This window comes from Elephantulus edwardii, unplaced genomic scaffold, assembly GCF_000299155.1.
Source record: "Elephantulus edwardii isolate Elephantulus edwardi_28Jun2011 unplaced genomic scaffold, EleEdw1.0 scaffold00219, whole genome shotgun sequence".
NCBI lineage: Eukaryota > Metazoa > Chordata > Mammalia > Macroscelidea > Macroscelididae > Elephantulus > Elephantulus edwardii.
The window spans coordinates 4,289,545-4,316,013 of NW_006399969.1; the positions used below are offsets into that span (position 1 = coordinate 4,289,545).

The 26,469-nt window shown below is 41.8% G+C and overlaps 1 protein-coding gene and 1 pseudogene across 3 annotated transcripts in view; both read left to right on the forward strand.

The window, feature by feature from the left end:
* The window catches only part of PLD5 (phospholipase D family, member 5), a 702,213-nt gene that overhangs the window by 628,911 nt on the left and 46,833 nt on the right, over nt 1-26,469 (forward strand). The gene's annotated exons all lie outside the window — the stretch shown is intronic.
* On the forward strand, nt 4,995-8,630 carry LOC102871840 (annotated as a pseudogene).

A 26,469-nucleotide genomic window follows, 5' to 3' on the forward strand; every position in this document is an offset into this window, starting at 1 on the left:
CAGACTTCCCAAATGCAATTTGTCCCTGACTGCTGGTACCAAGAGTGCTCATTGTGGAACCAAGCAAGCTGAAATTGTTAACATCAGTCTTTTCTCCACTTATTATGGTGCTGCCAATTGGCCCAGTGGTGAAAATCTTTGACTTCTTGATTTTCCTATATAGTTGAAAATAAACTATGAGTCAAAAGAATGCTCTAAAATATATTTAGTTGCAAGTTTACAAAAAAAAATTCCAGAAAAATGTGTAGATGCAAAGAAAGCATTGCCTTTAGTATTAGTAGAAGATATTTATAGAGTCTTAAATCAATGAAATCAATAGCTGATTCTTTGAAAAAACTTAATAAAATTGGTAAACACTGAGTCAAACTAATCAAGAAAAAATGCCACGACTGAGAAAAAAGGGACATCATTACAGATCCTATTACATGAAAACAATAGCAAGGGAACACTGTGAATAACTCTATTCCCAGAACTATGATAAATTAGTTGAAATGGAAAAATTACTTCAAAGACACAAACTGCCAAAATATAGATTGAATAAGCTAAGCTGAATAAAAAGTCTATTAAACGAATTAAATTTGTAGTGAAATCCCTCCCACACACAATGTGTATGACTCAGAACAGCTTTACTAAAGAATTTAGAGGAAAAATAATAGCAACTTTACAAAACTCTCCCAGAATTTTGGGGAACTCTTTCTTGTAGAAAAAGAAGTAACACGTTTCAACACATTTCATGTTGCCAGCATTTTACTAACAGCAAAGAACATAAACATCTAATAAGAAAAGAAGACCTATATCTCACGTAGAGAGCTCTGGTGGCTTAGTGGTAAGGAACTGCACTGACAATGCAGAGGTGCACATTTCAAATTCACGAGCTGCTCCACAAGAGAAAGATTAAGTTCTCCACCTGCGAAATTTAATGCCTCTGAAAACCCTGGAGGGTCAGCTATGGGTCAGTTCCAACTGGACGATACACAATAGTAGCAATAACATGTCCCCTTAACAAAATTCTCAAAAAAATAGAATGCAATGATATGTGATAAAATAATGTCATCTCCAAGTTGAGTTTATTCCAGAATACAAGACCATTTAAATATTGAAAAATCTATTAACATAAAAGTTAATATAGTGTATTATACCAGAAGGTAAAAAAGCAAAACCATACAATTATCTTAAAACTAAACAATAACCTTTTGACACATTTCAATGTTGATTCATGATACTCTCAGCAAACTTACAACAACAGAAAAATTTCCAAACCTGATCAAAGTTATCTATAAAAGTCTGAGAGTGATAAGATCTTATTGTGCCAAGAAGTCCCTGGGAGATGTGAAAAGTGTAAGTGCTCACTGCTAACCAAAAGGTGGTTGGTTTGATTCCTAGTTGTGTGTGCAAACTCAGCAATTACAAACACTATGACACACAGTTTTATTCTAACTCACATGAGGTTACCATGAATCAGAATAGACCTGGTAGCAATGCCATACTTAATAAGGAAAGACTAAATACTTATCCTTGAAGGTCGTCGTGGAAGCAAGGAGGTCTGCTTTTAACAGCCCAATTAAGCATTGCACTGAAAGTCATAGCTAGTATATATAATAAGGCAAGAAAAATAAATGCAAGGCATGTAGATTGAAAAGAAAAAAATAAAATGTGTCTACTTACAGATGACAGGATTGTCTATGTTCTCTTAAAGAATCTATTAAAACACCTTAACAAAACTAACATATGAGCTTAGAATGTGTACATGATACAAGGTCAATCACTATTCAAGGATAAAAAGTGTTTCTATAAACTATTAATGAACCACTGGAAATTAAAATACAATGCACTTACAATAACTTCAAAACATGAAATATTTTGGAAAAATATTTTAAAATTATGGGGAAAAGCTATACCATAAAAAAAGTAAAAAACACTAATAAAAGAAAACCTATAATGACCCCAATATTAGTTCATAAAATATAATGTATATGAATGATTATATGAAATATGAATGAAGATGGTCTAAAACACAATGTATACAAATTATCATATGCTAGCCAATTTTTAAAAAAAGAAAAACTATAAAATATCAAGACTTGCATGCCTAGTAGATCCTGGTAGAACCCCAAAGACTGTGGCCCTCAATTGTCCTTCAAACTCGAAACAAAAATCACCCTCATAGTTCTGCTTTCAGTCAACTCTACCAACGCCCTTCTTATAATAACCAACTATATAAGGTTAACAGCGACAGTCTTTGCCAAAGGATAAAATTCAGAAGGTAGGAACAGCTAGGATTGAAGGATTAATATAAATGAGAATGGTAAAGAGGAAGTGGGGAGAGTGTGTGGTAAGCAGTTGTCACATCCTTAATGACTTGTTAAAATTGCAGTGCATTAGAGATTGGAGGCATTATCACCTTACAGTTATGCATGAGACAAATACCTTTCTAGAAGTATGTTTGCCAAAATGTCTTTGATACTACAACTGTATACATCTAGTACATCTGATCTCTTGATGACAGTCATATGAAAACTATGAGATACTTCAGCTTTCCTTTGTCTGAATGAGAATTTTGAAGTTCAAAAACAAAAAATATAGCTGCTTTCAGAGTGAGGGAGACCCCTAGTGGAATTACTATATTTCTTCACATTAGAGGAAAACCAGCTTTCTCTGTCGTTGATATTTGATGTCTCTGTAATTCTCATGCATATTCAAGTATGCTCAAGTTCCATGCCAATAACTATTTGGATCTTTCCAGCCCACAATAGATTTGCCTACACTTTATGTGAAGGTTTTCAACATTAAGGAATCTTGTCTTTTTCAAACCATACTGCATTAGCTAATGAGCAGTCCTCAAAACACCCCCTGACAAGAGCACCAGAATGTTTCTATCCTACAAAATTATAGATCTGATTCCAAAGGAGACAATTACTAAAACCTGTTTTATTGTAGCTGTTTTTAAGACCGTGTTGATTATTTCTAGTCATGAGGAAACAATATCTGATGATTGCATTAAGTTCCCACTCTCACATCCCTATTCAATTGTTCCCTGTTTTGTAACCATTGACTATTATTGACCACCAATTGGATTATCTCCCAGTTATTCAGGGCAGATCATCTCCCCAACCCAGATCCTATAGAAAGTGACTGCTATGAGCTGAAAATTCAGTACAAATAAACTTGTTGCCAAGGAAATGATGCCATCTATTTAAGGCTGTTTTGTAATAGTTAACCAGATTTTGCTTTATACCCTCTTTGTAAATTGTAACTTCTGTAGAGAATTCCATATCTCACAAGCTTGAAACTCATACCAGCCATGGATTTGGTTAATGTCAGTTGTATTTTTGTTTTGTAAAGATTTGTGAAAATAGCACATCACTGTATGAGACAGTGTTTGGACACCTAAAGCAATTATTACACTAATACCACTGTAATTAGAAGTGCCCAGTGAATGCTTAAATGAAAATATAATTGATTTCCAACCAACCAACACTGGTAAGCCAAGAAGAAGTTATAATAGCACAGAGAGAAACATTTGCTTTTAAAAGCTTTAGTTGATGCATTGTTAAAGTTGCTTGGAGTATTAAAATTCATGGAAGTGGCTACAGAATGATGAAGTTGAGAAGATTAGAAAGGGGAGTTCACTGTCAGAGTTTTAGGTTAAACACTAACTCTCTTACCCTTCTGGGTTCTAAACCATCCCTGAAATTTTCTATAGGAATTAGATAGTAAAGCCAGGATGGAAAATGCAGGTTAGGTCTGTGGTCAAAATTGAGCCCGATACTAATTTCCCCCTAATTGAACTTGTCCAGTTTAAAAGAATGTTGGGTGTGTGTATTTTGTGCCATTAAGTTAAGAGCATATTGTTGTTCATTTTATGTGCCACCGAGTTGCCTGCTACTGTACAGCAGCTCTGAAGCCCGCCCTATTCTGAGCCAGTCTCGCTGACTCCAACACACCTACCCTCATTACCCCACTTACTAGTCCATCTCATTCAGGGTCTTTCTCTCCTGTGCCTCCAAGCATGATTTCCTTTTCCAAGGACTGGTTCCTCCTGGCCACATGCCCAAAGTAAGTGAGACGGAGCCTCAAAATCCTCAACTCCAAGGATAAACTTAGTTTCATCCTCTTCAAGACAGACTTACTTGTTTTCTTAAAAGTCCATGGTATGTTTAAGACTCTTCTCTGGCACCACAACTCGCAGGCATCAAATTTTTTTTTTGTCATCCTTAGTCATTGTCCAGCTCTCTAATGCATACCAAGTAATTGCAAAGACCATGGCCTGGATCAGGTGCACTTTAGTTGCTAGACTTACATTGTTGCTTCTCAGTATTCTGGAGAAGTCTCTGACAGTAGTTTTTCCCAAAGCAATTCATCTCTTGATTTCCTGATTGCTGGTGCCAAGAGTGTTGATTGTGGAGCCAAGCAAGCTGAAATTGTTAACAATCTCAATCTCTTCTTCATATACCATGGTGCTGCCAATCGGCCCAGTGGTGAGAATCTTTGTTTTCTTGATATTGAGCTTCAGTTCATGTTGAAGACTACAGTCTTTGACCTTCTGCAGCTAGTGCTTCAGTTTCTCCTCAGTTTCAGCAGGTGAGGTTGTGTCATCTGCATAATGGAGGTTGTTGACACATATGTTGTTTTGTGCCATCAAGTTGCCTATGACTTATAGCAACCCTGTGTACAACAGCCCTAAAACCTGCTCTATCCTGTGCAAATCTTATAGTAGCTGTAAATGCACAGGTTGCTTCTGTGCATGTCCCATAGGGGAAAGTGGGTCTGATTCGGAGCATGGGCAGGAACTGTGAGGGCCTACTTCCTTGAAAGGAGTGAGGGAGGGAGAGAGGAAGGGAGTCAGAAATAAAGGAAATGCTACTCTTCTCTATATGTCTAAAAAGGTGGATGCTCTTAGCCTTTGAAAGAAGACTTGGACCAAGGTAGGAGCCATAGACGTGGATGGGATGAGTCTGAAGGTCACAGTGGAGAAAAGGAAGACAGATAACAGCATGGCCCCTAGAGGTGAGGTCTGTAAACTCCTCCAGTTTGTACCAGTTTTTATAGCCCAGGAAAAAACTGAAAAAACTCAAACTCACTGTTGGTGAGTTGAAACGAACTCATAACTTGCCCTCATTGTTGGTGAGTTGGAACTGCCTCATAGCTGACCCAAGCCATGGTTGTCAGAGGTTATAAATCACACAAAAGGAGAATGTCAGGGAGCTCTGGTGGCCTAGTGGCAAGAAGCTGCACTGCAATCCCAGAGGTGCATGTTTTGAATCCACCAGATGCTGTGCTGGAAAAGGAGAGACAATCTCCTCCTGTACCAGTCAGATCCGATTTGACGGTACATACACAAAAAATAATAATTTTTTTAAATAAAAGGAGAATGTCCATCTTTCTCTCTCAGAGGCACTGATGGATTCAGACTTCCAGATCACCTTTGGGTTAGCAGTGAAGCTTTCTAAGGACTACTCTACCAGATCTCCCTTCCTTGGGTCCATCTCTAGCAGTTTGAAGAGTTCTTGACAGTAGATTATCTCAATGCAACACGTCTTTTGATTGCTTAAGTGTTACTATCATTAAGGGTTGAGATTAGGGATTCAAATAAAATTAAATTGTTGGCAACTTCAATTATTTCCCTGCCATGGCACCTGTAACACCTATGGAAGAATTTCTGTCTTCTTAATGCTGAGATGCAGTCCATATTGAAGGCAGCAGTCTTTACCTTTTGAAGCAGGTGCTTCAGGTCCTCTTCACTTTTAGCAAACAAAGTTGTGTCATCTATATAATGGAGGTTACTGATGAATCTTTATCCTCCAATCCTGATTCCACACTCTTTCCATAAAATTAAATTTCTCTAATGATTTGTTTCAGTTTACAGATTGAATAGACATGGAGAAATGGTATAGCCCTTACACATACCTTTCATGATTTTAAACCATGCAGTACATAGAGGGAGGAGATAAAGGAAATGGGAAGGATCCAGCAGGGATCTGAAAAGACAGAGTAAAGGTCGGAAAAGTCCAATGGTGATTAATTTTATAAAATATAATGCATGGGAATGATTGTATGAAACACAATGTGAAGGAAGAAAAGTGTAAAACACTATGTACACCAGGATTCAGGTTCTCATTGGGAAGTGAGTGAACTTGGTTGTCAGGGAACCAGCCTCAGGATTCCTCCTACCCCTAAGCCTGGGGTGTTGTGGTTCCTTCACTGGGCTGTGAGAGTGAAGACCTGTTGGAGTCACGTGCAGGCTCTTGCTCACTCTGAAGACTGCCCTTTCTCTGGAGCTTCTCAGGGGAGAGCAGAGGATCAGGACTTATGGGGTGCTCAGACTTTGACCCTCAACCCACTGTCTTGGCCTCACTGTCCTTCAGATGTCCAGACTGGGCTGGGGGCCCCTCAGCTGCAGTCTGCCTGATTCCTGCCAGGACCCTCCCTCTGCCTCAAGCACTTTCCACTCGACCCCCATACATCTAAGGAGCTGTTCAGCCACTCACTGGCTGAGAGTGAGCTCTGTAGTGTGCCCTACAAGTTTCCTGAGGAGACCCCCATAGAACAGCTGGAGAAGCTACAGCAGAAGCTGGAGCTGGACATCCTGCTTCAAGCCAAGCAAGACTTCCAGAAGGCAGACAGTGACTTGGACTTAGAGCTGTATAAATAGCAGGCCGAGGGCCAGGGTTCTCGAGGCCCGTGGGAACAAGATGGGCTGTTGGAGTGAGAATTCCAGTGGGTCATCATCTCTAAGGAGGAGAAGTGTGGGGTGCCATTCACAGACCTTCTGGACACAGCCAAGAGTGTGGTGCAGGCCCTCTTCATTTGCAAGAAATACATGGCCCTGTCCTTGCAGAGCTTCTGCACCACCACCTGCCAGTACCTGGCTGAGGAGCCTCTTGAGAGCAGGATCAATGAGCAGTTCCCCAAGACACAGGGGTTTTGGAATAGCACCCATAAGAGCTCTGTGAACCGAACACCATGCTGGGGACATGGGCTACGGGCTGCACATGGTACGCGGAGTGCTGATGCACATCTACCTCCGCAGGGATCTCAGTGAGCATTGCTCAGAGGTGGAACTGCCATACCCAGACCTGCAGGAGTTTGTGTCTGATGTCAACGTCCTGATGGTTCTGATTATCAATGGCCCCATAAAGTCATTCTGCTGCCGGTAGTTGCAGTAGCTAAGCTCTAAGTTCCAGATGCATGTGTCACTCAACCAGATGGAGAGCTGGCACCCAGAAGAAGGTGCCCCACCGAGGTTTCTCCAGCATCCACAAGGTGGACACACACATCCATACCTTGTCCTGCATGAACCAGAAACACCTGCTGCGCTTCATCAAGTGGGCAATGAAGAGGCACCTGGAGGAGATCATGAGTGTGGAGCAGGGCTGGGAGCAGACCCTGCAGGTCTTCGAGAGCATGAATCTCACCACCTATGACCTCAGTGTGGACACGCTGGACGTGCACATGGACAGGAACACCTTCCATTGCTTTGACAAGTTCAATGTCCCGTACAACCCCACTGGGGAATCTGTGCTTTGAGAGATCTTCATCAAGACTGACAACAGAGGTTCTGGGAAGTACTTCGCTCACATCATCAAGGAGGTGATATCTGACTTAAAGGAGAGCAAGTACCAGAAGCTGAGCTGCAGTTCTTCATCTACAGGAGCTCACAGGACGAGTGGGACAAGCTGGTGTGCTGGGCCATGATGCACCACATACACGCCCAGAGTGCACTGACTTGTGCAGGTGCCCGCCTCTTTGACGTGTACTGGACCAAGGGCTGGCTGGCCAACTTCCAGTAGATGCTGGATAACATCTTCATGCCACTCTTTAAGGTCATGTCCACTCTGCCAGCCACCCGCAGCTGCACTTGAAGCATGTGGACAACTTTGGCAGCATGGATGATGAGTCCAAGCCTGAGAACCACATCTTCAATCTGGAGAGCTGGCTTCCTGAGGCATGGGTGGAGGAGGACAATCCCACCACTCCTTTCACCAGCATGGTGGTGCTAAACCACCTGCACAGGCAAAGGAGTTTCCACACATTTGTGCTGAGGCGGCATTGCGGGAGGCTGGGTCCATCTGCCACCTGGTATCGGCTTTCATGCTGGCTGAGAACATCTCCCACAGATCACTGCTGCGTGAGGCCCCAGTCCTACCTTATCTCTATTACCTGTCCCAGACTGGCATCGCCATGTCCCCACTCAGCAACAACAGTCTCTTCCTCAGCTACCACTGGAACCCTCTGCCTGAGTACCTGTCCTGTGGCCTCATGGTCTTGATTTCTACTGATGATCCCTGCAGTTGCACTTCACTAAGGAGCCGCTGATGGAAGAGTACAGCGTTGCTACCAGGTGTGGAAGCTCTGCTCCTGTGGCGTGTATGAATTGCCCCAAAAGAGTGTGCTCATGAGTGAGTGGCTTCTCCCCCAAGGTAAAGAGATGCTGGCTAGGACCCAGTTACACCAAGGAGGGCCCTGAAGGCAATGACATCCACCACACCAAGGTGCTGGACATCCGAGTGGGCTACCGCTGTGATATGCTGTGCCAGGAGCTGGCCCTCATCACTCAGGCTATCTAGAGTGAGATGCTGAAGACCATCCTGGAGGAGACAGGCCTTACCATCAGCCCAGGGCCTCAGTGAGCCTGGCCAGCCTGTGCCCACCACATCTCAGCACCCTGACCACGTTTTGTTCTCAGATCCCTCCCATCACAAAGCAGTCTTTGCACGTGTCGGTTCTTCTGGTTTTGTCCTGCATGTCTGACCATGTAGCTGTCCCTGTGCACCCCATGAAAATGTTGCTCAGAAATCTGCTTGTCTGTTGTGTCAGATCAGGCAGCATCTGGCAGCCCTGCCCTGGGGGCCGCAGAAGTCTAGTTCTGCTTGTTTATACTGCTTTTCCTCTGGCTAAGAGCTCAGTTGCAGCCTGGGCCACTTAGTCCTGAGGGAGTGGACTCGGACCTTTGGGGTGCTGGAGCAGGATCTCCACACCTCCTGGCATCTGCCAAATCACTGCCCCAGCAGCCTTCTCTGTCCTTGACATCAGCTTCCTGTGCCTCTGTGGGAGGAGCAGGCACCCTGTGCTGTGTCTACGACCACTGATCTGCCACTAGCCTTGAAAGTGGTCACTCTAGGATGGTATCAGGGCTTTGACCAGACAAGGATTCCAGCTGGGCCCATGTGTCATGTTCTGGACTGAGGTCTTTGCTGTGAAATACAGTGTTTCGTACAGTTCCATCTATGAGAAATATTGTTAAACTAAAAAACCACACATAGACCCACCAAAAATGAAACACTATTTATACAAACTGTGTAAGCAAACTCATGTAAAATTTTTAAAAATAATGTTGTTGTTTTTGTTATGTGCCATCAAGTCAGCTGTGACCCATAGCAATCTTATATACAGCAGCTCTGAAGCCGGCCCTATCCTCAGCTGGTCTCACTGATTCCAACACACCGACCCCTATTGCCCCTGTTACTGTATCAATCCATCTCACCTGGAGTCTTCTCCTCCTGCACTGTCTCTCCACCCTTCTAAGCATGATGTCCCTTTACTGAGGTCAGTCCCTCCTGGCCCTGTCTCCAAAGTATGGAAAATGGAGCTTCAAAATCCTTGCCTCCAAGGAAAAACTTGGTTTCACCCTCTCCAAGACAGACTTTATTTTCTTGGCAATTCATGGTATGTTTAAGATTCTTATCCAGCACCATAACTCGAAGGCATTGATTCTTCTTTTGTCATCCTTCATCATTGTACAGCTCTTTGAAGCATAACAAGTAATTGAGAAGACCATGGCCTGGATCAGGTGCACCTTAGTCTCTAGACTGACATGGTTGCTTTTTAGTACTCTGGAGAGGTCCCTAACAGCACATTGTCCCAAAGAAATTTGTCTCTTGATTTCCTGACTGCTAGTATCAAGAGTACCGACAACATCAGTACCAAAAGTGTTGATTGTGAAGCCGAGCAAGCTGAAATTGTTACAAACTTCAATCTTTTCTCCATCTGCATAGTGCTGCCAATTGACCTAGTGGTGAGAATCTTTGTCTTCTTGATGTTGAGCCTCAATCCATATTGAACACTACAGTCCTTGACCTTCTGCAGCATTCACATCAGGTCTCCTCCCTTATAGCACGCAAGATTGTGTCATCTGTATGTTGTTGTTGTTAAGTGTCGTCGAGTCGCAGGCTACTCATAGCAACCCTATGAAGGAGAGTCCTCGACACTTGGGTGCCTTTCATCCTTTCTCCACGTTCATAGGGTTTCCGGAAGCAAGCTATTATGGAAGTGGATGCCACTCCTTCTTCCAAGTCATCTGTATAACATAGGTTAATGTCATATTTCTCCTCATAAAGCTCAGCGCCCGAATGATCTGTTCTGCATACAGACTGAAAAAGTATGAAGATAGGGCACATCTCTGACACACTCCTTTCCTTGCTCTGTGCTGAGAACTGCTTCCTAGTCAGAGTATAGGATTAACATCCGCACATTCAAGAAGTGTTCTGGGATTCCCATTTTCCTCAAGGGTTTTTGTGATGCACACAGTCAAATGCCTTTGCATAGTCAATGAGACACACATAGACATTTCTCGGGTACTCCTTTTTTTCTTCCAACGTCCATCTGACATTGGCAATAATATCTCTAGTGTCATGACCTCTTCTAAACCCAGCTTGTATTTCTGATAATTTACTGTCAATGTACTGTTCCAGCCAGTCGTGTCTGGATAATTTTCAGCAGAATTTTTCTGGTGTGTGATATTAGTGATATTGTTCAATAATTTCCACACTCTGTTGGATCCCTTTTCTTGGAGTGGGGATAAATATGGATCACTTCCAGTCAATTGGCTAGGTAGTTGTCCTACAGATTTCTTGGCACAACCTGGAGAGCGTGTCCAGGACAGCATCTGTTGAAATATGTCAGTTGGTATTCCGTCAATTTCTGGGGCTTTATATTTTGCCACACAGTCAAATGCCTTTGCATAGTCAATGAAACACAGATAGACATTCCTCTGATATTCTCTTCTTTCAGCCAAGATCCATCTAACATCAGCTACAATATCCCTAGTACCACGAACCCTTCTAAACCCAACCTGGACTTCTGGTAGTTCTCTGCTAATGTGATTTTCCAGTCGTTTTTGGATAATCTTCAGAAAACTCTTGCTTGCATGTGAAATCAGTGAGATTGTTCTATAGTTTCCACACTCTGTTGGGTCACCTTTCTTTGGGATAGGAACAAATATAGATCTCTTCCAGTCAGTTGGCCAAGTGGTTGTTCTCCAGATTTCTTTGCACAAGTTGGTGAGCACATCCAGGGCAGCATCTGTTAACAGAAATATGTCAATTGGTATACCATCTATTCCTGGAGCCTTATTTTTTGCCATTTCCTTCAAAGCAGCCTGAACTTCTTCTTTCATCACCATAGGCTCTTGCTCATATGTTGTTTCATGAAATTCTTCTGTGTCTTCCAATTCTTTTCGATACAGTGACTCAGTATATTCTGACTGATTCTGGCTGACTCTGAGAAGAAAGGGAATCCTAGAATACTTGATCGTGCTAATGTGAAACCTATCCTTGGACCAGGAGGCAGTCATCAGAACAGAGCAAGGGAACACTGCATGGTTCAAAATTGGGAAGGGCGTACGCCAGGGATGCATCCTATCTTTTTAACCTATATGCAGAACAGATTATCCGGGGGAGGCTGGGCTCTATGAGGGGAAATTTTGGGGTCAAGATTGGTGGACTATTTATCAACAATCTGCGTTATGCAGATGACACAACCCTGCTTGCTGAAACTGAAGAGGACCTGAAGCACCTGCTGCAGAGGGTCAAGGACTGCAGCCTCCAATATGGATTGAGGCTCAATGTCAAGAGGACAAAGATTCTAACCACTGGACCAACTGGCAGCATCAGGATGGATGGTGAAGAGATTGAGATTGTACACAGCTTTAGTTTGCTTGGCTCCACAGTCAACACTCTTGGCACCAGTAGCCAGGAAATTAAAAGACACATTGCCATGGGAAAGTCTGCTGTTAGGGACCTCTCCAAAGTACTGAAGAGCAACAGCGTCTCTCTGGAGACTAAGGTGCGTTTGATACAGGCCATGGTCTTCGCAATCACTTGTTATGCATCAAAGAGTTGGACAATGACCAAGGAGGATAGAGGGATAATTGATGCCTTTGAACTGTGGTGCTGGAGATGAGTATTGAGAATACCATGGACTGCTAGGAAAACAGATTTGTCCTGGAAAGGGTTAAACCAGGTGGCTCCTTGGAGGCAAGGATTCTGTGGCTCCATCTAACATACTTTGGACATGTTGTGAGGAGAGACCGGTCCTTGGAGAAGGACATCATGCTTGGGAGGGTGGAGGGACAGTGCAGGAGGGGAAGGCCCTCTATGAGGTGGATTAATTCAGTGACTGGCGTAATTGGGATGGGAGTGTCAGAGACAGTGCGGTTGGCATGGGACAGAGCAGAGTTTAGGGCTGTTGTACATAGGGTCGCTATGAATTGCAAGCGACTCGACGGCATAGAACAACAACAACAACAACAACAACAACATATTTTGCCAAATCCTTCGGAACAGCTTGAACTTCCTTCTTCATCACCATTGCCTTATGTTGTATCTTGAAAGTCTTCTGTGACAGCCAACTGGTTTTGGTACAGTGATTCTGTATACTCCTTCCATTTTCTTTTAATGCTTCCTGCATCATTCAATATTCTGTCCACAGCATCCTTAAGTATTAGAACATCAAGCTTGAATTGGCTCTTTAATTCCTTCAACTTAAGAATTGCCAAGCAATTTTTGGCTGTCTTGATTTTCTGACTCCAGCTCTCCGCACATTTCATTACAATATTTTGCTTTGTCTTCCTGGGTCACCCTTTGAAATCTTCTCTTCAGCTCCTTAACTTCATTATTTCTTTCCTTTGCTTTGACTTCTTGGCAATAATTAACTGTTTCTGAGAGTTTTCTTGGCTGCTCTCTTAGTGGTAGATTGCTGTTCGTTTCTTCTGCAGTTCCATTATGTAGGTTCAAACCAACAACTTCATTTAGTTTAGTCCTCATTTACAATCTATGCTACCTTGTCATTAAGTACTTTACCAAAACCAACCCATAGCCAACCCTCCAGTGGGTTTTCAGAAACAGTAAATCACATGGGAGGAGATTGCCCATTTTTATCCCACAGAGCAGCTGGTGTATTTGAACCCACTGCCTTGGTGTGGTAGTGCATGTCATACTCTGTCTACTAAGGCACTCAGATTCTGTGGGTGGCCAGCCTATGCAACTGGATATCCAGACCAGAGGAGAAATACTTTTGCCACCCTGGAATCCTTCTAGAGCTACATGGACAAGCTGAAGATGAAGACCATGGGGCTGGAACTACAAATGCAGCCTTCTTTTTCAAGATGAAGTCCCTCACTGTAGTTGTCTAAGTAGAGGATGCATTATAGTTCGAATGCCAGTGAGTTTGTGGTCTGATTTGCAAAGGAATGAAATCCTGACATATTATCATTGTTGTTGTTGATATCATTGAGTTGAGCACGACTCATAGTGAAACCTTTCTGTAACTATTTTCATTTCTCGTAGTTCATAGGGTTTCCAGAGGCATGTTGTTTAGGAAATGGATGTCACTCCTGCTTCCAACCCTGTCTTAAACTGGGAGTTCCACCAAACACTGTCCACCATGGGTAACCATTATGGCGTGTGACACCTCAATGGCACAAGGCTCAGCATCACAGAAACCTCAGGTTACCTCAGTACAGCAAATTGATAGAAGAGTGCTGTACCACTTAGCTTAGAAGAATGTTCCTCCAAAATACAATAACAACTTACTTTTAAATACAAAGGCCCTCCATATGTCTTGTTGACTCTAAACAAGAGGCTTAAATGAAAAACAACCAATATAATATGTTGTTGTTATGTGTTATTGAGTCGCCTGTGACACATAGCGACCCCTATGTACAGCAATCTGAACCCATTCCTATCCTGAGCCAGTCTCTCTAATTTTTGTAAAACATTTAAAAAAATTCTAAGAAAGATAAAAGGTCTCTTTAAAGAGATCTCTAGATGCATGAAAAGAGCTTCAAATGCCTCTAAAAGCTGCCTATACAAGTGAAGCTATATCCTTTCCTGTCTATTTATATTTTCTTTTTGTGTTTTTGAACCTCTCTGTACTTGGATCAATGAACAGATAGAGGTAAAAATATGTCACTAAGACAAGAGAAAAATAAATTATTCTCTAAAAGGTCCAATTATTCTTTATTTCCAAGCTTCTCTGAAAGCATACTCTGAAGACTAAGTTAGTTTCACGAACTCCAGCCTACAGATAAAATACACTAAGATTGTAATTAGTTCTCCATTCTCCCCTGTGTTTGATAGCTGGCTTGACTGAAGAGAAAACTAACAGGAGGTATTAACACATTGAAGAAGATGGTCCTCAAGAAAAACTGTGACTGTGACAATGGGCTTGAGGATATCAAGGATCATGAGGATGGCAAAGACAGAGCAAGATTCAGATCCATGTGGTCTCTATGAGTCATCGTCAACGATGATGGCACCTAACAGCAACACAGCTTTTTTTAATAAAATATTTTCTGAGTGTCTCTAGTTTCCTAAACTACCCCAATTTTGCATAGATAAGAAGAAATTAAACCAGTAATGTTCACACTGTTGTTAACCCCCTGATGCATAAATAAAGGTTGTTCTTATTGTTAGTTGCCATCAAGTCAAGTATGACTCATAGCGACCCTAAGAAGAGCTGACCTGAACTCTGTCCTATCCTGTGCCATCCTCATCCGACCCACTAGAGTCCATTGCTGACATCACCATGGCAATCCATCTCTTTGGGGGTGCTGACTCTCCGTCTTTCCAAGCATGATGTCCTTTCCAAAGAATAGCCTGTCCTAGAGAGTATTTATTTTACAAACTTAAAAAGAAGGCAGGGATGGTGGAAGATCTATGTGGTATTTCACAATAATTTTCTGCTTTTCTAAAGAATTAGGATGAAATTAAAGCACTGTTCCAGAAAATAAGTGGAATATATTTCCAATTCATTTTATCCAGTTTCACCTTTAGACTCCCTTCTATTATGACTCTTCCCATGAACATTTCCCCTTAACATTCCTCTGGCACTGAACTCAGATTTTCGTCTATTGATCTTCCTCCCCAACTAGATAAAGCTAAGAAACTACTGAGTGAATTTTTTATACCCAAACATCAAAGATGCCAAATTAATAGTGATACCACGGAAAATTTTCAAGATTCTTAGAAGAGGTGAGATATTGATTAAGCTAGAAAGAGAGATTGGAGATATTTAAGGGGAGTGAATAAGGGGAAGGACACTGGAGAAGAGATGGGTAGGGGAAAGACAAAAAGAAAGGAAACCAGTCAAAGTCCATGCCTGTGCTAACTCATGGTGTTCTCAGGGATGTCTGAGTGGAACTCTGTCCATAGGGTTTCCAGTGACTAAGTTTTCAGAAGCAGAATGGACCACTTCTAAGGGGATTCAAACCTCCCACCTTTCAGTTAGCAGCCAAGCTCATATCCATTAGGACAACCCCAGGACTCCAAGAAAAGTAACTTATCTCATTAATCCTGTAGATAAGCCCTTATGGTGTTTTCATAGCCTCAATGGACCAAGAGGCCCAAGTCTAGGACTTTACAGGATATTATTCTGCAATCCTGCATGTCTCTTAGAGGACACTGAGTTTCCTTAATTATGAAATAAAGTTGAACTTGCTCTCCTCTAAGTTCCTTGTATTCCGTCCTGTCTCTTGCCTCTTTGAAAAAAAAAATGTCAGTTGCATTTTTTTCTGGCAGATGGAACTGTTCCCACTTGGTAAACAGAAAATGTGACATCAAGATGTTAAGTGGATTAGGCCACCTACTGTGGGAGTAAAGGGGGAAGAGAGTATATTTGAGCTGCTAGGAATTAATTCTCCCTCACCTAGCCTCAAGATAAAATTTCACCTTGAGACGGAAACAAAATCAAATTAGAGCTTCTAGTAATGGAATTTCTTGCTGTATCACAAAATATAAATCAACAGCTAACTGGATGAATTTTAGCTCTCATAGTCACAGGTTCTTTGCTCTTTGTAAAGGAAAGTGAAGAAATATTTGTTCACATTTCTATAAAATGATGGACACAGTAAACCAGTACATTAGACTGTATACAGGCTAACTTGTGTTAATTATTCTGAATCACAGAGAAAATCCATGCAAGTGCCTCTCCTTCCTCCACCTCGTCTCGTTCTGCTGATAAGAACAAGCACGGCCTGGCTGCTATGGCTCAACATTGTCAGTAAAACTTAGCCAAACCAGTCCTGTCTTCCTTGATGCCAACACTCATATCTTAACTAAAAAGCATCTTCTTTCCCCTTCCTGCATTCCCTTTCATAACTTCCTCCTACTAATGTTGTTGTTGATGTTATGTGTGCCATCGAGTTACTTGCAACTCATAGTGACCCTATGTATAAGAGCTCTAAATGCTGTTCTATCCTGTGCCAACCTAGCCATCTCAAACGCACTTATTCCCACAGCTCCAGTCACAGAATCGATCCATCTCACCAAAGGTCTTCCTCTCCTTTGCTTCCCCTCCACTCTGCCAAACATGATGTCCCTTTCCAAGGACCAGTCCCTCCTTGCAACATGCCCAAAATATGTTAGACGAAGCTTCAGAATCCTTGACTCCAGGGAACACTCTGGCTTCACCCTCTCCAGGACAAACCTGTTTATTCTCCTAGGAGTCCATGGTATATTCAACACTCGTCTCAAGCATCACAGCTCAAAGGTATTAATCCTCTTTCTATCAACTCTATTCACTTTCCAACTCTCTGATGCATAGCACATAACTGTGGAGACTATAGCCCGGATCAGGCACACCTTAGTCTCCAGCCTGACATCGTTGCTCTTTAGTACTCTTGAGAGGTCTCTCACAGCCGACTTTCCCAATGCAATTTGTCTCCTGATTTCCAGGCGTTTGTTGACAAGAGTGTTGACTGTGGAGCCAAGTAAATTAAAACTGTTAACTATCTCAATCTCTTCACCATCCATGCTGATGCTGGCAATTGGCCCAATGGTTAGAATCTTTGTTTTCTTGACATTTAGCTTCAGTCCATATAGGAGGCTGTAGTCCTTGATCTGCAGCAAGCACCTCAGGTCCTCCTCAGTTTCAGCAAGCAGGGTGGTGTCATCTGCCTAACACAGGTTGTTGATGATTCTTCCACCAATCCTGATGCCACATTCCTCTTCGTATAGCCTAGCATCTCAGGTGATCTGTTCAGCATACAGATTGAAAAGGTATGGAGACAGAATACATCCCCGACGAACCCCCTTCTTGATTTTGAACCATGTAGTGTCTCCTTGCTCTGTTCTGACAACTGCCTCTTGGTCCAAGTATAAGTTTCGCATTAGCACAATCAAATGTTCTGGGATTCCCATTCTTCTCAGAGTCAGCCACAGCTTGTTGTGATCCACACAGCCAAAAGCCTTTACATGGTCAATGAAACACAGATAGACATTCTTCTGGTATTTTTGCTTTCTGCTAAGATCCATCTGACATTAGCTATAATATCCCTAGTACCATGACCTCTTCTAAATCCAGCCTGCACATCTGGCAGTTCTCTGTTGACATATTGTTCCAAACGTTTTGTATAATTTTCAGCAGAATTTTGCTTGCATGTAATATCAATTATATTGTTTGATAATTTCCACACTCTGTTGGGTCACCTTTCTTTGGAATGGGAACAAATATCGATCTTTTCCAGTCAGTGAGCCAGCTGGCAGTTCTCCAAATTTCTTGGCACAACTTAGTGAGCACATCCAGGCCAGTGTCTGTTATTTACAAAATAAATAAAAGAAAATCAATTATTCTTCATGAACTATAATTATGCATTTCCCCTAATGTCAGCCCCTGGTGCATTGTAACCATGCACCATGGGATAACTCACTGCCAGGTCCTCCAGCAGCCCCAGGTTTTCTTGTAAATGAGAACATTATGATTTGTAAGGGTTTTCAAAAACTGATCACTTTTAAGTAGATTGTTGTTGTTGTTATATGCCATCGAGTCATTTGCGACTCATAGTGACCCTATGTACAATAGCCCTAAACCCTGCTCTGTCCTGTGCCAATCATGTCCTGTACCAGTCACACTGTCTCTGATACACACATCCCAATTACCCCAGTCACTGAATCAGTCCACCTCATAGAGGGTCTTCCCCTCCTGTACTATCCCTCCACCCTCCCAAGCATGATGTCCCCCTCCAAGGACTGGACCCTCCTTACAACATGTCCAAAGTATGTTAGACGAAGTCTCAGAATCCTTGCCTCCAAGAAGCAACCCAGTTTAACCCTCTCAAGGATGAATCTATTGATGTTTTTAGCAGTCCATGATACACTCAATACTCTTCTCTAGCACCACAGCTCAAAGCCATCAATTCTCCTTCTATCCTCCTTAGTCATTGTCCAACTCTCTAATATATAACAAGTGATTGCAAAGACCATGGCCTATATCAGATGCACCTTAGTTTCCAGAGTGACACTATTACTCTTCAGTACTTTGGAGAGGTACCTAACAGCATACTATCCCATGGCAATGCGCCTTTTAATTTCCTGGCTGCTGGTGCTAAGAGTGTTGATTGTGGAGCCAAGCAGACTAAAGCTGTGAACAACCGCAGTCTCTTCACCATCCATCCTGATGCTGCCAATTGGTCTAGTGGTGAGAATCTTTGTCTTCTTGACATTGAGCCTCAATCAGTATTGAAGGCTGCAGTCCTTGACACTCTGCAGCATACACTTCAGGTCCTCCTCAGTTTCAGCCAGCAGGGTTGTGTCATCTGCTTAACTCACATTGTTGCTAGATCTTCCTCCAATCCTGATGTTACATTTCTCCTCATAGAGCCCAGCCTCCTGGATAATCTGTTCTGCATACCGGCTGAAAAGGTATGGAAACAGGACACATCCCTGGTGTACGTCCTTCCCAGTTTTGAATCACGCAGTGTTTCCTTGCTCTGTTCTGATGACTGCCTCTTGGTCCAAGTATAGGTTTCACATTAGTACGATCAAGTGTTCTGGGATTCCCATTCTTCTCAGAGTCAGCCACAGTTTGTTATGATCCACACAGTCAAATGCCTTTGCATAATCAATGAAACACAGAAATTTAAGTAGATAGCATGCTTTTATTCCAAGTTAGAATCTCTAATCTAAAACTTGTCCGGCATCCTAGTAACACACAATTTTCTGTTAAGTGGTGTCTATGTGTGAGGAGCCTTGGTCAGGAACTGAACCACATCTCCTGGATAGGAGAAGGGAAATTCTACCACTAAGCTACCAATGTCCCACTGAGCCATAAACAACAGTATCAGAGAACTCACAGAGAAAGTAGATCTCACCATTACCAACAGAAACTTCTAAATTGTCATCTAGCTCTATAACAATTCTTTTGTCAACAAAATCTTTTGTAAGCAATTCTGTCTGAAGATGAAATATTAAACCAGTGTTTGAATATCAATCCCAGCTTCCCCGCACTACTGGCTACACATGTAAGCAAGTCCTTTAACTTCTTTGTACCTCAACTTTTCTACCTGTGTAATGGATTATTATATCTTTCTTACTTAATGAAATTTATTTTGTATATTTATTTTTTAAATTTTATTTTATTAAATTGCATGAACATTTACAGAGATTTTGGATTTCCATTCATTCATTGTTGCACTTTTCTCCCTGCCCAGCCCCCGCCCACCCCAGTTCACTCCTCTCTTTGAAAAGTAAAAGAAAAATTATTTCTTTGGTATACAATCCCCCCGTACCCCTGCCACCGCCCTGAGTACACTCCACTATGCAACCTTAATTCTGGACTCTTGTGATAACCTTAATACCCTATTCTATATAGCTTTTAAATTATTCACTCCCTCATCTGTTTCAATGCAGTATACATAATTTATCCAGCTTTTCTCAGTGTTACCCCAACCCTGATGTCAGTCCCATTCTACAACAGTGGCACCATGCAGTATTTGTCCTTTTTGTGACTGAGATATTTCACTCAGCATAATGTCCTCCAGGGTCACCATTTTGAATATTGCATGGATTTCTTATTTTTCAATGTAGCGTAGTATTCCATTATGTGAATATACCACATCTTCTCTAGCCATTCGTTTGTTGATGGGCACCTGGGTTGTTTCCAACTCCTTGCTATTGTGAACAAAACTGCAATAAACATGAGTGTGCATATATCTGTTTGGATGTCAGTCATGGTCTCTTTAGGATATATTCCCAGTATTGGAATTTCTGGGTCAAATGGTATCTCTGTTTGCAGCTTTTTGAGACAGCGCCACACCACTTTCCACAGTAGTTGCACCATTTTACACCCCCACCAACAGTGAATATCGGTTCCAGTTTATTCACAACCTCGCTAGCATTTGTTACTTGATGTTCTGTTAAATTTTGCTGTTCTGACTGGGGTGAGATGATATCTCTTACTTAATAAAGTTTACTCCATCTTTAAGATAAAATTGGATGCAAACTTGTAAAGTTTGAATCTACATGTGGCTGGCAGAGAGTAAGTATTGTAATAATATGACTTCTATTGCAAATTCCCCCTAAAATGTAGGCTGATACTAATGGATGGAGTACATAAAACTCAAACATTTCTACTAAAGTGTCTAACACTCTAGGACATCCTACTGTGGAGAATCAATCATCCCTCTGATACAACTCAAGTGTTATCTTCACTTTTTTTTCATTGCTTATTGGAGGACCTACTCTGAGAGGAATGGGAATCCCAGAACATTTAATCGTGCTAATGTGAAACCTGTACTTGGACCAAGAGGCAGTAGTCAGAACAGAGCAGGGTAACACTGCATGGTTCAAAATTGGGAAGGGTGTACGCCAGGGATGTGTCCTGTCTCCATACCTTTTCAACATGTATGCAGAGCAGATTACCTGGGAGGCTGGGCTCTATGAGGAAAATTGTGGCATCGGGATTGGTGGAAGATCTTTTAACAATCTGCGTTATGCAGATGACACAACCCTGCTTGCCGAAACTGAGGAGGGCCTCATGCACTTGCTGCAGAGGGTCAAGGACTTCAGCCTTCAGTATGGATTGAGGCTCAATGTCAAGAAGACAAAGATTCTCACCACTGGACCAATTGATAGCATCAGGATGGATGGCGAAGAGATTGAGATTGTTCACAGCTTTAGTTTGCTCGGCTCCACGGTCAACACTCTTGGCACCAGTAGTCAGGAAATTAAAAAAAACATATTGCGATGGGAAAGTCTGCTGTTAGGGACCTCTCTAAAGTACTCAAGAGCAACGGTGTCTCTCTGGAGGCTAAGATGTGTCTGATACAGGCCATGGTCTTTGCAATCACTTGTTATGCATCAGAGAGTTGGACAAGGACTAGGTAGGACAGAAGGAGAATTGATGCCTTTGAGCTGTGGTGCTGGAGAAGAGTATTAAATGTACCATGGACTGCCAAGAAAACAGATTCATCCTGGAGAAGGTTAAACCAAGCAACTCCTTGGAGGCAAGGATTCTGGGGCTTTGTCTGACATACTTTGGGCATGTTGCGAGAAGGGACAGGTCCTTGGAGAGGAACATCATGCTTGGAAGGGTGGAGGGACTGCCCAAGAGCGGAAGACCCTCTATGAGATGGATTGATTCAGTGACTGGGGTAATTGGGATGGGTGTATCAGAGGCAGTATGATTGGTACAGGATAGAGCGGGGTTTAGAACCGTTGTACATAGGGTAGCTATGAGTTGCAAACAACTCAACAGCACATAACAACAACAACAACAAGTCTCCCTATGAACATAAGAGCTCTGGTGGCCTAGTGGTAAGAATCTGAACTCTAACCCTAAAGACATGCAATCCAAATCCACTACCTCCTCTGCGGGAGAAAGAAAGGCATTCTCTTCCAGTGCAATTTAATGCCTCTGATAACTCACTGGAGGGTCAGCTATGGGTTGATTCTAACTCAACATTACATAAAGCAACAACAACAAGCCTCTCTTGTGTATATAGAACTATTAGGCCAACTGTCTGTTGATGCTGTCAAATACATGATGAGGTTGCACTGTGAAGGCAAGAAGTCTATGCGAGCCCTTTGGCTGCCATGAATGCTGGACATGGAGCCAGGCATGGGTGGTGGACAGAGAGCTGGACACGGACGGTGGGCATGGGACTACTCAGGGACAATGAGCATGGAGCCAAGCATGGGCTGTATGCATGGAGGCTGGGCATAGAACTGGACATGTACACTGGGTATAGGTGCTAGGCATGGAGCCAGGTGTGGTCACAGGGCATGGAGCTGGTCATGGATGCTGGGCTTGGAAGTAGGCATAGAAATAAATGGGCATAGAACTGGACCTCAGAGGTGGGCATGGGACTGGGCCTATATGATGGGCATGGATGCTAGTCATGGACACTGTGTATGGAACTATTATTCATAGACATTGAGAATAGAGCCAGACATGGACACTAGGAATGGATGCTAGGCATGGAACTGGACATGTACATTTGGCATAGAGCTGGATGTAGATGCTGGGCATGAAGCCAGGCATGGATGACACACACAGACACTGGGTAGGGCAGAACTGCCCTTTCCTGCAGCATCTCTGGGTGGTTGTTGTCTGATCCCCTCTGCCTCATGACCATCTGACATTGTCAAAGTCAAACAAAATAATTTCTCCATCCCTATGACAAGATTATAAATCTTTAAATCTTAAGATCATGTGAATGAGAAAATATTAATAGATAAGATTTTAGTGCCTGGTGCACAGTAGGACTGTTCTAAGACACTTACATATATTCATCTCATATCACTGTTAGGAACTGAACTTGTTCCTCCAAATATGAGTTGGACTCATAACCTCTACATGTGTAAATGTAATCCTGTCTAGAAAAAAATATTTCTTTTTATATCAATGAGGCAATTTCCATATACAGAAGTTGCCCCAGTGGAAAATGCTTAAATGCTTGGCTGCTAAGTGAAAGGTTGGTGGTTTGAATCCATCAGCTGCTCAAAGGAAAAGTGATGTGGCTGTTCACTTCTGGAAAGACTGCAGCCTTGGAAGCTCTATGGGATAATTCCACTCTATCCTATGAAATCATTATGAAGCAAAGTCTACTGATGGCAACAAGTTTGATTTCATGGACTTTTTTGTTGGGGATTTCCCCCTCTATTCAGCATAGTCATTTCTGAATTGTAAGAAGAATAGATTAGTCATAGGAGCAGTGAAAATGGAGGTGGGAACTGACACTATCTGTCAATAAGAGATGCACAGAACTCTACAAACTCAGGAACTCGAAGGATTGTCAGCTCCGAGGATCAGAAATACACATGAAGGACCTTTTATCAGAGCCACTCATTAGGTTTGGACCTCTAGTCCCCTTCATGGTACAATAATAAATTTCTGTTTTTTAAAGCTACACCCCTGTGACAGTACTGTGATGGCAGCAGTGTTGTTGTTGTTGTTAGGTGCAGTTGAGTATGACCCATAACAACCCAGATCTGAACACTGCCCTATCTTGTACCATCCCCACGATCTCTGATACACTGGAGCCCATTGCTGCATACATCTTATTGATTGTCTTCTCCTTTCCCATCCCTCTACCTTTCTAAACATGATGTCCCTCTTGCAAATCCTCTCCTAGGCACATGCCCTAAGTATGATAGAGAAAACTTCACCATCTTTTCCTGCAGTGAGCACCCTGCCTGTACCTTCTCCAGAACATATCGGTTCTTTTGACCGTCCATGAGATATTCAGCACTCTTCTCCAACACTGAAGTTTAAGGCATCAAATTTTCTGTCACCCTTATTCATTGGCCAGCTCTCAGATGCTTGACAAAAGTGACTAAAAAGGCTAGTTCCAGAATCAGGTGCACCTTAGTCCTCACACTGACGTCTTTGCTCCGCAATAATTTGGAGAGATTCCTAACCACAGAATTTATATAGTTACCTACTGCTGTATGCATTTTACAGAAAAATGTTATATTGTAGAAAAAAAACCCACCAAAACAAAACTAAGGTACAGAGACTAGCTATCTTGTCCAGAGTCATTCAGCTAGAAAGTCATTAACTAGTTTCTAATTCCTGGCAGTCAAACCCAAGAGTCATTTCAAGAGCTTCACCATTCTTGAAAAGGAAATCTACTAAGAAAAAAAAAATTGGCAATTTCAGACAAGGGTCTCCTAACGAAAGTTTACAGACTACTACTGTGCCTCCACAAGAAAAAGACTGATAACCCAATTACAAAATAGGTGAAAGACATGGAAGGACCTTTCACAGAGGAAGACATTCAGGTAGCCAATAAATACATGAGGAAATGCTCAAAATCACTAGCAATAATAGAGATTCAAAATCAAAACCACAATGAGATACCATCTCAACCCAGTAGCAGTAGCAAAGTTTAGCAGGACAAAAAACAATAAAATTTGGAGAGGATGTGGAGAGGTGAGAACTCTCATACACTGTTGGTGGGATTGTAAAATAATATAACCACTCTGGAAATCAGTTTGTCATATCCTCAAAAAGCTGAAAATAGAAATTCCATATGACCCAGCTATTCCACTCCTAGGAACAATACCTCAAAGAAAGTAGAACTGAGACACAAATGGAGATTTGTATACCAGTTCAGAACAGCATTATTCATAATTGCAAGAACATGGAAACTGCCCAAATGTTCATCAGTTGATGAATGGATTGGGAAATTGTAGTACATTCACACAATGGAATGCCATGCAACACTCAAGAGCAATGATTTTGTAAAATATTATGTAACATGGAAAAGTCTAGAGAGCATGTTACTAGAAGCCCAGCTAGCTCAATCGGTAGAGCATGATACTCTTAGCATTATGCTGAGTGAACTAACTCAGTATCATGAGGACAGATACTCCTTAAAATGATTATTCTAAAAATAGAAGGATGCATTTCTTCATGTGTTTGTTTGCCACCAGTGGTTCAGGGCAAGGGTTCTGTATTACAATTAAAGAACTTCTTTTCCAAAGAAAAAATCAAACTGGAGGGTGGGGGGAAGGGGACAGGGAGGAAAATGTGTAACAATGAATGAATTGGAATTTAAAAAAAGAAAATATTTTCAAAGCTGTTAATACCAAGTAAGGATATATTTTATAAAAAAAAAAAGAAGGATAACTGTTTAAATGTGGGGTTAAAGTCCAATGGGGAAAGGTGAGGGGGTCAGGGAGGTTGATGGTGGGAAGAGGGGGAATCAGTAGGACAACACAGTGAGGTGGGCAGGAGGAGGAGCTGAAGGAATTAGGAAAGAGCCAGTGGAGATCTGAAAAGATGGAGTGATAGTGAGCATAGGTCAATGGTGATTAATGGTTTGGGATTTTTTTTAAAGTTTCAACTATTCTGTATGCTGCAATTAAAAGTCAGTTTTGTGTTGTTTCACAATATAAAGTTTATACAAGAAGTTATATGAAAAAATACTACAAGAAGTATAGATGAATATGGGACAATTATCTCTAGAAGCCCAAGTACAAAATGAAAGCAAAAGTTCAATTTAAATATTTAAACATTTGACAATATATCACAATGTAACTATATAGTTACAAACTTCCATGTCACAATAAATACAAGAACAAAAACACTGCAAAAAAAAAGCTACATTAGTTACTAGCTCATCTTTTCCTCAAAAATTAATTCCATGTATCTAAGAGGTATACAGATTGGGAAAGAGGAGGTAAAATAATCCCTCTATGCAGATGACATGATAGTATACTTAGAAAATCCTAAAGACTCAACAAGAAAACTATTGGACATAGTTGACCAATTCAGTAAAGTAGCAGGATACAAGATCAACATAGAAAAATCAGTTGGATTTCTCTACAGTGACAAAGAGAATACAGAGCTGGAGCAAAGAAAAGCAATACCCTTCACAATAGCAAATCACAAGATTAAATATTTGGGAGTAAATATAACTAGAAGCACAAAGGATCTATTCAAAGAAAATTACAAAACACTACAAGAAAACAAAAAGAGACCTGGAGAAGTGGAAGAATATCCCTTGTTCATGGATAGGAAGACTCAATGTTGTGAAAATGGCAATACTACCAAAGGCAATTTACACGTTCAATGCAATCTCAATACAAATATCAATTCCATTCCTCAATGAGATGGAAAAGGCAATCTCAAGCTTCATTTGGAATGGAAAGAAGCCGCAAATAAGCAAAGCACTCCTTAAAAACAGAAAAAAAGGTAGGAGGCATCTCACTCCCTGATTTCAAATCCTACTTCACTGCCATGGTGCTCAAGACAGCATGGTACTGGTACGATGACAGATCCATAGATCAATGGAATAGAATTGAGAACCCAGAAATCAGTCCATCTATTTATGGTCAACTGATTTTTGACAAGAAGATGAAATCAGTTAGGTGGGGAAATGACAGCCTTTTTAACAAATGGTGTTGGCAAAATTGGAAAACTATCTGCAGAAGAATTAAACAAGATCCACACCTCACTCCATATACA